Genomic DNA, 13996 nt, shown 5'->3' with positions numbered 1-13996 from the left:
AAGACAATAAGGAACAATTTCTATGAAGAAAACTTAGTCAAAATCTAACAGCAACATGACTAATGGAACAGTGCAACATAGGACACTAAAACTGAAAATTTGAAAGTTTGCCTAAAGGACTTGAGTTTTGAGAAAATAACCAAAACCAACAAATTAGGTAACCAAAATGTGGTATGTGGGTGAAATTAGAATTCCCATACCTATTAAGCCTTAGAAAGTCAACAAATTGACTTGAATAGTGTCGTGAATAGTAACCCCGAAATACAAATTTTAGAGAACGTCAAGTTTAGCATATCAAAGCTAGGTATAAGTAAATTCGAATTTATTTTTGGATTTATGATAAGTTATGATACTGAAACACTATGAAACTGTGTGTTTCAGTGGAAAAGAATACCCGAAAAGAATCCGAGGTGTCGAGTTAAGGCCAAGAGGCGACTCGTATAAGGTTTATGCACAACATAGAATTTCTGTAAATTTTCTTCTACATATCATTTTGAATGAATTGAAATATTGAATTGTGATATCATTGTCTTGAAATGTTTATTATGATTTTAATATAAATTGTTGAAAGTTTAATTGTATATATTTGAAATGGCATCAAATGTTTAGTAAATTGTTAAGATAGTTTTGAAACCACTGTGTCATGACCATCTATTTGAATACCTCACTAGCATGACTAGTGGGGGAAATCAATTTCATATTTTGATTCCTTCTCTGGCTGAAGTGTTGAGGTGTGTGCCAGTAGAAGAAGAAAAAGAATGGGTTCTCATATATTTGAGCTAGCTAGCCTTGTGATGTGACTTCTCCTTAGCCTCTGGCTATTGAGATTATATTTGTTTCAAATGGAATGATATAACTGTGTGCTTTTATGAAATTTGTTTTGAGACTTTTTGCAATGAAATTGTTTGGATTAAAATCTTATAAATCATGTTTTGAATTTATATTTCATGTTAAGTTTAATTTTTGAATAAATATGATTTAAATTCCGCATAAAGATTATTTTTAGTATGTTGTGCACCACTGAGTCCCAGTACTCAGCGATGACTATTATTGCTGTCGCAGATATAGAAACTAGAGGAGCAGTAGAGTGAGCTGCTGAGGATTGAGGAGCTACCTACTCTGAAGTTTATCGGGTATATTTTGTACCCTGATTGTAAAAATTATTTTGATGTATGTAATGTATTTAAATGTAGAAAATGGTCATGAGCAGTTGTATAGAGTTGTATAAAGCTTGTATTAAATTTTGGTTTGGATTTTTCCTAATGTAAATTTTAAGAATGATGTATCTAAATTGTTTTATCTTTATTGAAATATGAATGGAAATATTTTGTTTAATTTGAATGAAATTAATTAGTAGTATTTTGATGATGTTGAATTTTGAAATTTGAGAAATGATGTTGAAATTGGTTGGGGTGAATGTGGAATTGATGAAGTTGTTGAGATAAATTATTGGAAATGCTTTTTATTTACAAGTATTTGAAGAACTGTTTTCTCAAAGTATAGACGGCACTCTGCCGAAATTTTTTATAAAATTTGCTGAAAATAAAATGGGATAAAAATCTTAACTAGTTTTCAAACTCTAATTAAATATTTTAATACCTATTAGAAAATGCTCACCACTTGTAAAAAGTAAGAAAATTGTTTTAAAATCTCTTGTAGGGTACTTAATGAGTTAACGATAGGTGAAGTTCAGTAGTTCATTAAGTACTCTACGGGATCATGTTATGCCTTGTAGAGGGGTAAGGTGTGACATGTTTTAGTGGTATCACAGTAAATTTTTAAAGTATGTTTTAACTTGTGAATTTGTGTCTTTCTTTGTTAGGTGCAACTGCTCAATGTCCTTATTTGTTACATACAGTGCATTACATCATAAATATGAACTAACGGAGGGAATCTCCTTGTGTTATTTGTTTAGGAGATATCCTAACTTCAGACCGAAATGGAAGAAGGGGATCGCTCTGTTGAGCAATCTATTGAAGCTGAGGCACAAGGGGAAGCCCCAGCTCTACAGAATGTTAGTGGGTTAGTGGCACCAGCCCCACAAATGCCGCAGTTTCCTGCACAGTTCGAACAGCAGATGGCTGCGATGTTCCAACAAATGGCTAGGGGTATGTTTGCTCAAGCTCTACCCCAGGCTGCTATGGTGCAACCTAAAGCTCCAGTTGGATAGTATGACAAACTGTTAAAGTATAGAGCTATGAAATTTAAGGGTACAGTAGACCCTTTAGAGGCAAAGTAGTGGCTAGAGAGGATGGACAAAGTATTCAAGAAATTGCACTGTCAAGATGAACTGAAGTTTGAATACTCTGTGTCACTACTACAAGGGGATGCGTATGATTGGTTGTCACACCCTACCCCTCTGTAAGGCATAACATGATCCCATAGTATACCTAATGAATTACCAACTTCGTCTACTGATAACTCATTAAATACACTACAAGGGATTTTAAAACTTTTCTTACTTCTTTTTACAATGGTGAGCACTATTTACAGACTACAAGGGATTTTAAAACTTTTCTTACTTCTTTTTACAATGGTGAGCACTATTTACAGGTGTTAAAAAGTTTTTGAACTGAAGTAAAACAGCTAACACATTTGAATTATTAGTAATTTCTGTAAAAATTTTGACAGAGTGCCATCTGTATTTTGAATAAAACAATTCTTCAAAAACTTGTAAAAAGCCCTTCAAATATATTTCTCAATTTCAAACTCCGACATTTAATTAACACAATATGTTTTTCAACATTTGTCAACTCAAATCCACAATAATTTTTCAGTGTTTTCAAAGGCTGAGATAAAAGAAATATATCACAATATTTACAAACCAAAATAATTTACAATTTATTTTACAACTTAAATATATAATTTTAATTTAGAACTGCTCAAAACCAAGAACACTATATACATACAGTGAACATATATTACAATACAAAATGCAAACTATGGTATACTCATTATACCAAATGATCTCTCAGTGCAGTACTAGCAGCCTAGTCTGTTGTCCTGTCAGTCTGTCTACCTACGACAGCAATGAAAAGCTATCGCTGAGTAAAATTTACTCAGTGGTGCACAATAACAATAACAATTTGAAACGCGATATATAATTCTTTTATTAACAATTCAAAAATCAAATAATTCACAATTCCATTTCACAATTTACAAAGTTCATATAACACAAATTTGATCAAATAATTGAATAACACAGTTTTGCCAATCAATAACACCATTTGATCAAATAACTGAATAATACAGTTTTGCCAATCAATAACACCATTTGATCAAATAACTGAAGAATACAGTTTTGCCAATCAAAAACATAATTTGATCAAATAACTTAATAATACAGTGTTGCCAATCAATAACACCATTTGATCAAATAACTGAATAATACAATTTTGTCAATCAATAATATAATTTAGGCCATGACACAATTTTTCTACACATGCCGTGTTGTACACCACGATAAGACACACTCACCCCAATAATCAAAATCAATGAGGGAGGAAGCTAGCTAAATAATGAGTACTCATCCACACTCACCTCAGACTGGCAAGTCAATGAGGGAGGAACATAATCACACTCACCCCAGACTGATAAGTCAAAGAGGGAGGAATATAATAACAGTGTCATACCAAGTGTGAATCAAAACAATTCCAAATCACAATATTTCATACAATACCCAAATCACATTTTATCTCAAAATTTCCATTTGCACAGTAGGCAACACAATAATTTCCAAATAAAATTCTCAAAGCCAAAACAATAAAAAATTATTCATAATTCATTTCTCCAAATAAATTTTCTAGTAAAAGCAGTGAATATAAAAGTATTGTGTACAGACAAAATTTAAAACTATAATGTTTAAATAAATTTTTAAGTAAAAAATGAGAAATCAAAATTATTATGCACAAACACAATTTAAAACAATAAAATACAAATAATCATAATTTATTTCAATTGAAAAATTCAAAAGAAATAACTATTGTGCACAAACCTCTGATAACTGTTTCTTGCCTCTGACTCCGGTGTTTCCTTCCCTTTCCCTGAGTATTTGCTAACTGAAACACACAATTGGAAGTGTTTAAACTGTCTCTAACAATAAGGCTTAATACTTAATTTATTGAATTCTATTATTTTCTTAGTCAACCTAAGATGTTGAGCCTCGATGCAGTCTAGGTGAATTAGGTTTTAATATTACCAATATGTCACATTTGTAGCCTTTTAATATTGGTACATGTTACCAAATTCATTTATATGTATATTGCGTTTTATTGAAACTTGTCGAACTTCATTATACTAATTTAACCTAGCCGGATGACCTAGTTCCCTCAGTTTTTGGGTTTTGGTCAAAACTAAAAACTTGTAGATCTATGTCTTATTGCACGCAGGGCAAAATTTCAAGTTATTCTGAGTTTACTGGACCAAGTTATGATCATTTTACTATTGCTAGTCAGAATGTACCAAATTGGTCACCTTAGGTAATTTTTAGGTCACTTTTGGTTCAGCCAGTTTTTGGACCCGAACTTGTGCAAGCTATTTGGCTTGGTTCTAGCCATTTCTGGGCTTTGGTGTCTTCATAAGACTTGTAGATATATGTCTCAACTATTCATGGTAAAAATTTCAGGTCAATTGGACCTGTTTTGAATGAGTTTTTGCCAAAATACTAACTGCTGTCCAAATGATCAATTTTCAGGCCTTAAATGCACTAATCTGGATTTGATCATTTTTCAAGTCACCTTCCAAGCAGAATTTTGGTAGGCTTCCTTCATGAAAGTTGGCACTTTTTGTGCCTAGTTTCACCTCCAATTGGTCTGATACCTATTGGAGCCACACACTTAAGGTTCTAAGCCAAAACACAGACTGCCCTATTGCACATTGTTCGTCACTCATCAATTACAAATTTAACACTTACCAAGTTACACATTCATGCCATTCTGGTTTGTACCATAACCTAAACACATTTTAGCAACTCATTTTTGGTCATTTTGGCAGCTTATAACAACACTCAATATGCACATTATAGTACAAAATTTACCAAGTCCAAATTACAAATAATTTAGCCACATAACCTAGCTCATTTACGTGTCCAAACTCAAACTTTTATACACATGTACAAGCTGCCACAACAAGCACCATAATTCAATCATATAATTCCATAAACCAAACCATGACATAACATATTTTGGTTCACACTACAAGTTGCCGATTCATACATCTCTCTCAATTAACTTCCAAGCTTCCAAAATCAAGTGTACATTCACATATACTTAGTATACATCACCCAATTTATTCCTACACATATAAACACTTCATCAACACTTTAATCTACCATTTACATACAAGGATAAACTGTTCTTATGGAGTTTCCATTGCTGCCAAAAATATACATCTCCTTTAAAACATCAAACTCCAAAAATCTTTCCACAATTCAACTACCCATAACATCCACACAAACTTTAATGAAGCAAGCATCAAAAATACCTACTTACCACTTTGGAAACTCTTCAAAACCTTGACTAAACTTGATCTTCTTTCTGCCTATCTACTGCCCAAGTGGTGTAGAGCAATTTTAGGGAAGAAAGCGTGAGGTTTCCATGGTTGGATCATGGGTGGATGAAGGTTCAAGGTGGGATGGCAATGGAGGATTGTTCTTCACCATTTTTGGCTGGTTTTGGAATTGTTGGAGAAGATAGGTTTCTGCTGTCCAATTGAAAGTGTAGTGGTCCACTTTAGGTGTTAGTGGAGCACTAAGTGAAGGTTATAACATTTGTTTATTCTAAAGTTTCCTTATTCCCACATTAAGCTCTTATCTTTTGCTATTTACATTAGTACCACCAATTTAATTTTTCATGACATTTTCCAAGTGTAATATGATTTATTTTTAATGGACATTTAGATCAAAAGACAACTCGGGGTGTCAAATGACCACAATGCCCCTGTTCGGGTTGCATTCCCGATTTTTCGGTAACACCGAGTATTATCGTTTTCTCGATTTCTCATTTTTCTTTGTACTAATTAATTAATTTTTCTTTGATCTTTATAATGATATTTATACTTCAATAGATGTCTATTTAAGTTTTGAAAATATTTTTTAGGGTTCCCCATGGTCTAGGGCTAGTCAACGGTCCACGCCGCAACTTCCCAGTGCTGTTACCCATCGCTAGGGTTCTCGGCTCGTTTAACTTGGTTACATTTTATTGCTATTAATTTTTTTTTGTTTTTCTTGTCTTTTCTTTTCTTGTATTTCATTATTCTGTCTCCTCACTAATATTTAAATATAGTTCTAGGCATTCTAGCTATCCAGATAGACACTGGTCACCAGAGCAGTAGAACGCACTACCGAACATAGGGGTGTTATAATTCTCCCCACCTTAAAATAAATTTTGTCCGCAAAATTTTACCCAATAGCCATTTTACAATAGTCATACGTTTATTTTCTCCTTTCTATATGATCATATAATCTTATTTCTCTCGAATTTGTATAAGACTTTTAACAATCTAATACAACATTTAATTTGTTTGTATAACACCAATCTTCTCTTACTATTATGCTGTCTAATATTTCGGTTCATGTTCCTTCTTGAATGACCCTTGAGGTCATATTAGAATGATTTATCTAGTCATTGGTCCTCTGACCATTCTAGTCAATAGTCTTCCTCACATTCGTAACATTTCTTTGTTATATCTGAACCAACTGTTCAAATTTTTACTTCCACAATTCTTTTTATCTATTAATATTCTATAACTTACTTACTTTTGTACTAAACTATAACCTTTCGATTTTCTAACTTTTGAGTTTTAAATCCCTAAGTAGGATTTTCAAACTTATTTCTAACAATTAAATTATGTCCTGGCGTAACTATACCAAAACAGATGCCGTTGGCAACTATTCTCATCTTGGTGTACTATTGAGTAGTATATAGCTCTACACAATAATCTCAAGTCAGTACTGTAATCTGTAGCTTATAGTATAAACATCAAGAACATTGCATAGTTACTATGATACATCCTAATAGATCAAATTTTCCTATTTTTTATCCCTTTCGAATTCACTAATATCCCAAACTTATTCTGATTACAATATCCACTGACAATTACTAACTATAACATCTTTGCCCTCATTTAGAGCAAGTCTATTATCACAACTTACTTTTACGTCCGCTTGCCTTACATTAAGTAGGGTTGCCATTTAGCTTTATAATTTATGGTGTGTTAGAAAATACTTTTCACTGATAAACTCTTTCAAAACTAATTTCACTTATTATCACAATCTTTATCTTAAAGAACTAATAACTAGTGCATCAAAATTTATTCCCCTGTAAAGGAGTAACAACAAAACATATAGTTCTAACACTAACATATATATCTTAGTTACTAATTGAGAAAGTACCAGCAACAATGTGAAAAGTCTTAGTCTCTTCTCTCTGCCGTATAGCGTATACTCCAGCTGAAGCATCACCCTGTTCTGGTTGATTCACAGTACTCTGACTTCTAGGTGTACTACCCCTACCTCTACCTCTGTCTCTGTCTCTACTAACTGATGGTGAACTCTTTGGGGTAGAAACTTGGGTTGATCCCTTTGGTGTAGTAAATGATCCAGAATGACATGGATTTACACAATCTCTAGCAAAATGACCAGTCTATCCATAATTAAAACATGCTCCTATGGCTCTATAACATAACCCACTATGTGGTTTACCACAAGTTTCACAAAGTCGATCTGACAGCGCATTTCTGGGTTTCTGTTGAGTTTGCTGATCGGATCGAGGTAGTTTCTGTCCAGAATATCTATATCTACCAGACTTCTTACTACCTATATTGTGTCCCCCAAAGTTTTTCCTCTTTCCAGTAGGACCACTGGAACTCTATTCTATTGACTTTCCCTCTTTTTCTGTCTTCTATGATTTCTTTTTCTCAGGGGCCGCTTCAGATTTAATTCTTTCTAATTCTAGTGCTTGAGAAATAAGCTCAGAGAAGTTGTTATGTTTGAATCCGACCACTTGTAATCTGATACTAGGCTTCAAGCTAGTTTCAAACCTCTTACATCTCTCCCTACTGGTAGAAAGTAGACTTACTGCATAATGGCTCAGGCAGGAAAATTCCCTTTCATATTCAGCCACTGATCTACTCCCCTGTTTTAGACTTAGGAACTCTTGCAGCTTCTGATCCATATAAGCATCAGGGATATATTTTTGTCTGAACTCCCATAGAAAATCATTCCATGTTAGCACTGAAGGTGCTACCAAACTATGGAGAATGCTTTTCCACCAATCATATGCATCCCCCTGTAGCAGAGACACTGAATATTCAAATCTGAGCTCCTCTGTGCAGTGCAGTTTCTTGAACACCCTATCCATTCTCTCTAACCACTGTTCTGTCTCTAGAGGATCTACTGTCCCCTTGAACTCAATAGCCCCATATTTCATCAATTTGTCATACTACCTAGCAAAAGATTGTGGTTGTACCACTGGTGTCTGTAGTGGGACTTGAGTAGGCACGTTGCCAGCCATCTGTTGGAACATTGCAGCCATCTGATAAGTGAACTGAGTAGGAAATTGCGGCACTGAGAGGGCTGGTGCGGTTGATCCACTGACATTGTGTAGGGCTGGGGCATCCCCTTATACCTTAGCCTCTATCGATTGATCGACTGAACGATCACCCTCTTCCATAGTCAATTTGAGGATCTTAAACCTTCTGAATAAATAACACGAGGAGATTTCCTCCCGTTAGTGCATATTTATAATGTAATGTACTGTATGTATCAAACAATGACATTGAGCAGTTGTACTATGAAGAAAGAATATTCAAATTATAGGTGAAAACAGAATTTAAAAACTTCGCTCCGATACCACTAAAACATGTCACACCCTACCCCTCTGTAAGGCATAACATGATCCCATAGTGTACCTAATGAATTATCAACTTCGTCTACTGATAACCCATTAAATACACTACAAGAGATTTTAAAGCTTTTCTTATTTCTTTTTATAGTGGTGAGCACTATTTACAAGTGTTAAAAAGTTTTTGAACTGAAGTAAAAAAGCTAACACATTTGAATTATTAGTAATTTCTGTAAAAATTTTAGCGGAGTGCCATCTGTATTTTGAATAAAACAGTTCTTTAAAAATCTGTAAAAAGCACTTCAAATATATATCTCAATCTCAAACTCCAACATTTAATCAACACAATATGTTTTTCAACATTTGTCAACTCAAATTCACAATAATTTTTCAGTGTTTTCAAAGGCTGAGATAAAAGAAATATATCACAATATTTACAAACTAAAATAATTTACAATTTATTTTACAACTTCAATGTACAATTTTAATTTACAACTGCTCAAAACCAAGAACACTATATACATACAGTGAACATACATTACAATACAAAATGCAAACTATGGTATACTCATTATACGTGATGATTTCTCAGTGTAGTACTAGCGGCCTAGTCTGCTGCCCTGTCAGTCTGTCTACCTACGATAGTAATGAAAAGCTATCGCTGAGTAAAATTTACTCAGTGGTGCACAATAACAATTTGAAATGCGATATATAATTCTTTTGTTGACAATTCACAAATCAAATAATTCACAATTCCATTTCACAATTTACGAAGTTCATATAACACAAATTTGATCAAATAATTGAATAACACAGTTTTGCCAATCAATAACACCATTTGATCAAATAACTGAATAATACATTTTTGCCAATCAATGACACCATTTGATTAAATAACTGAATAATACAGTGTTGCCAATCAATAACAGCATTTGATCAAATAACTGAATAATATAGTTTTTTCAATCAATAACACAATTTAGGCTATGACACAATTTTTCCGCACATGCCATGTTGTACACCACGACAAGACACTCACCCCAATAATCGAAATCAATGAGGAAGGAAGCTAGCTAAAAAATGAGTACTCATCCACACTCACCTTAGACTGGCAAGTCAATGAGGGAGGAACATAATCACACTCACCCCAGACTGATAAGTCAAAGAGGGAGGAATATAATAACAGTGTCATGTTAAGTGTGAATCAAAACAATTCCAAATCACAATATTTCATACAATTTCCAAATCACATTTTATCTCAAAATTTCCATTTGCAAAGTAGGCAACACAATAATTTCCAAATAAGATTCTCAAAGCCAAAACAATAAAAAATTATTCATAACTCATTTCTCCAAATAAATTTTCTAATAAAAGCAGTGAATATAAAAAGTATTGTGCACAGACACAATTTAAAACTATAATGTTCAAATAAATATTTAAGTAGAAAATGAGAAATCAAAATTATTATGCACAAACACAATTTAAAACAATAACATACAAATAATCATAATTTATTTCAATTGAAAAATTGAAAAGAAATAACTATTATGCACAAACCTCTGATAACAGTCTCTTGCCTCTGACTCAGTGTTTCCTTCCCTTTCCCTGAGTCTTTGCTAACTGAAACACATAATTTGAAGTGTTTCAATACTCATTTAAATCGTCTCTAACAATAAGGCTTAATACTTAATTTATTGAATTCTATTATTTCCTTAGTCAACCTAAGATGTTGACTCTCGATGCAGTCTAGGTGAATTAGGTTTTAATATTACCAATATGTCACATTTGCAGCCTTTTAATATTGGTACATGTTACCAAATTCATTTCCATGTATATTTCATTTTATTGAAATTTGTCGGATTCCGGTATACTAATTTGACCTAGCCGGATGACCTAGTTCCCTTGCTTTTCGTGTTTTGGTCAAAACTACAAACTTGTAGATCTATGCCTTATTGCCCACGGGCCAAAATTTCAGGTTATTCTAAGTTTACTAGACCAAGTTATGGTCATTTTACTATTGCTGGTCAGAATGTACGAAATTGGTCACTTTAGGTCATTTTTTGGTCACTTTTGGTTCGGCCAGTTTTTGGACCCGAACTTGTGCAAGCTATTTGGCTTGGTTCTGGCCATTTCTAGGCTTTGGTGTCTTCATAATACTTGTAGATATATGTCTCAGCTATTCATGGCAAAAATTTCAGATCAATTGGGCCCGTTTTGAGTGAGTTATGGCCAAAATACTAACTGCTGCCCAAATGGTCAATTTTCAGGCCTTAAATGCACTAATCCGGATTTGGTCATTTTTCAAGTCACCTTCCACGCAGAATTTTGGTAAGCTTCCTTCATGAAAGTTGGCACTTTTTGTGCCTAGTTTCACCTCCAATTGGTCTAATACCAATTGAAGCCACACACTTAAGGTTCTAAGCCAAAACACACACTGCCCTATTGCACATTGTTCATCACTCATCAATTACACATTTAACACTTACCAAGTTACACATTCATGCCAATTGTAGTTTGTACCATAACCTAAACACATTTTAGCAACTCATTTTTGGTCATTTTCGCAGCTTATAACCATACTCAATGTGCACATTATAGTACAGAATTTACCAAGTCCAAATTACAAACAATTTAGCCACATAACCTAGCTCATTTACATGTCCAAACTCAAACCTTTATACACATGTACAAGCTGCCATAACAAGCACCATAATTCAATCATATAATTCCATAAACCAAACCTTGACATAACATATTTTGGTTCACACTTCAAGTTGCCGATTCATACATCTCTCTCAATTAACTTCCAAGCTTCCAAAATCAAGTGTACATTCACATATACTTAGTATACATCACCCAATTTATTCCTACACATATAAACACTTCATCAACACTTTAATCTACCATTTACATACAAGGATAAACTGTTCTTATGGAGTTTCCATTGCTGCCAAAAATATACATCTCCTTTAAAACATCAAACTCCAAAAATCTTTCCACAATTCAACTACCCATAACATCCACACAAACTTTAATGAAGCAAGAATCAAAAATACCTACCTACCACTTTTGAAACTATTCAAAACCTTGACTAAACTTGATCTTCTTGCTGCCTATCTGCTGCCCAAGTGGTGTAGAGCAATTTTAGTGAAAGAAGCTTGAGGTTTCCATGGTTGGATCATGGGTGGATGAAGGTTCAAGGTGGGACAGTAATGGAGGATTGTTCTTCACCATTTTCGGCTGGTTTTGGATTTGTTGGAGAAGATGGATTTTTGCTGTCCAATTGAAGGTGTAGTGGTCCACTTTAGGTGTTATTGGAGCACTAAGTGAAGGTTATAAAATTTGTTTATTCTAAAGTTTCCTTATTCCCACATTAAGCTCGTATCTTTTGCTATTTACATTAGTACCACCAATTTAATTTTCCATGACATTTTCCAAGTGTAATATGATTTATTTTTAATGGACATTTAGGTCAAAAGACAACTCAGGGTGTCAAATGACCACAATGCCCCTATTCGGGTTGCATTCCTGATTTTTTGGTAACACCGAGTTTTGTCGTTTTCTCAATTTCTCATTTTTTTTTTTGCACTAATTAATTAATTTTTCTTTGATCTTTCTAATGATATTTATACTTCAATAGATTTCTATTTAAGTCTTAAAAATATTTTCCAAGGTTCCCCGCGGTCCAGGGCTAGTCAACGGTCCACGCCGTAACTTCCCAGTGCAGTTACCCATCGCTAGGGTTCACGGCTCGTTTAACTTGGTTACATTTCATTGCTATTAATTTTCATTTGTTTTTCTTGTTTTTTCTTTTCTTGTATTTCATTATTCTATGTCTCCTCACTAATATTTAAATATAGTTCTTGGCATTCTAGCTGTCCGGACAGACACTGGTCACCGAAGCAGTAGAACGCACTACCGAACATAGGGGTGTTACATTGGTGGAAGACCATCCCCCACGGCTTGGCTGAACCACTAGTACTGACTTGGGATGACTTCATTAGAGAGTTCAGACAAAAATAAGTCCCAGATGCATATGTTGATCAGAAACTACAAGAATTTCTGAGTTTGAAACAAGGTAACAGAACAGTGGCATAGTATGAGAGGGAGTTCTCCCGCTTAAGGCACTATGCTGGGAGTCTCCTGTCTACCAGCAAGGAAATGTGCAAGAGATTTGAGACGGGTTTGAAGCCCAGCATACGGATGCAAGTAGTGGGATTCATACACAGTAATTTCTCAGAGCTCATCTCTCAGGCACTTGAGTTGGAAAGAATTAAAACAGAAGCGACCCCAGTAAAAGAGAATTTAGAGAAAGCTGAGAAATCATATAAAGATAAGGGGGAAAAGTCAGTAGAGCAAATCCTAGTGGTACTTCTAGGAAGATGAAGAAATATGGTGGACCTAGCAGAGGTCGAGGTGAAAGATTTGGAAGGGGCCGATTTTCTAGACAGAGACCCCCTAGGTCTAGTCAACAGTCAAGCAGGGGTTCACAACCTCATCGCCCCTTTGAGACTTGTGGCAAGATTCATGGGGTAGAATGCTATTGGGCAACAGGAGCCTGTTTGAACTATGGAGGCAAGGGTCATATCGCAAAAGATTGCACTAGTGCTCCTAGATTTGGTCCAGCTCTTACGACTGCAGAAGGATCTATTCAGAGTCCTGCTCCCAGAGGTTCACAATCGGTTGGCAGAGGAAGAGGCAGAGTTAAAGGCATTGCTTCTAGCAGTCAGGGCACTGTTGGTCAGTCAGCAGAAGGAAGTGCTTCAGCCAGGGTTTACACAATGAGACAGCGAGAAGAGGCTGAGACTTCTGATGTTGTAGTTGGTATATTCTCTATCTCTGATCAAGATGTATTTGTGCTATTTGATCCGGGTTCAACCCACTCATATGTTAGTGCTAGCATAGTCAGTTCACTTGCTGTTTCATGTGTCAAAATGGGTTTTGAAGTGCTAGTAACTAGTCCGTTAGAATAAGAAGTTTGGGTCAACAGAATCTATAGAGACTGTCCTTTGGTGATCCAAGGACATATTTTTCTGTCAGATTTGATTGAAATGCCCTTCAGAGATTATGATATTATCTTGCACATGGATTGGTTAGCCAGGCATCACGCCATGATTGACTGTAGACTGAAGACAGTCACTTTTGGTCTCCCTCTG

The sequence above is a fragment of the Hevea brasiliensis genome, chromosome 8 (assembly GCF_030052815.1).
Source record: "Hevea brasiliensis isolate MT/VB/25A 57/8 chromosome 8, ASM3005281v1, whole genome shotgun sequence".
NCBI lineage: Eukaryota > Viridiplantae > Streptophyta > Magnoliopsida > Malpighiales > Euphorbiaceae > Hevea > Hevea brasiliensis.
The sequence above is the reverse complement of the archived record's forward strand: the minus strand, read 5'-3'. Positions refer to the sequence as shown.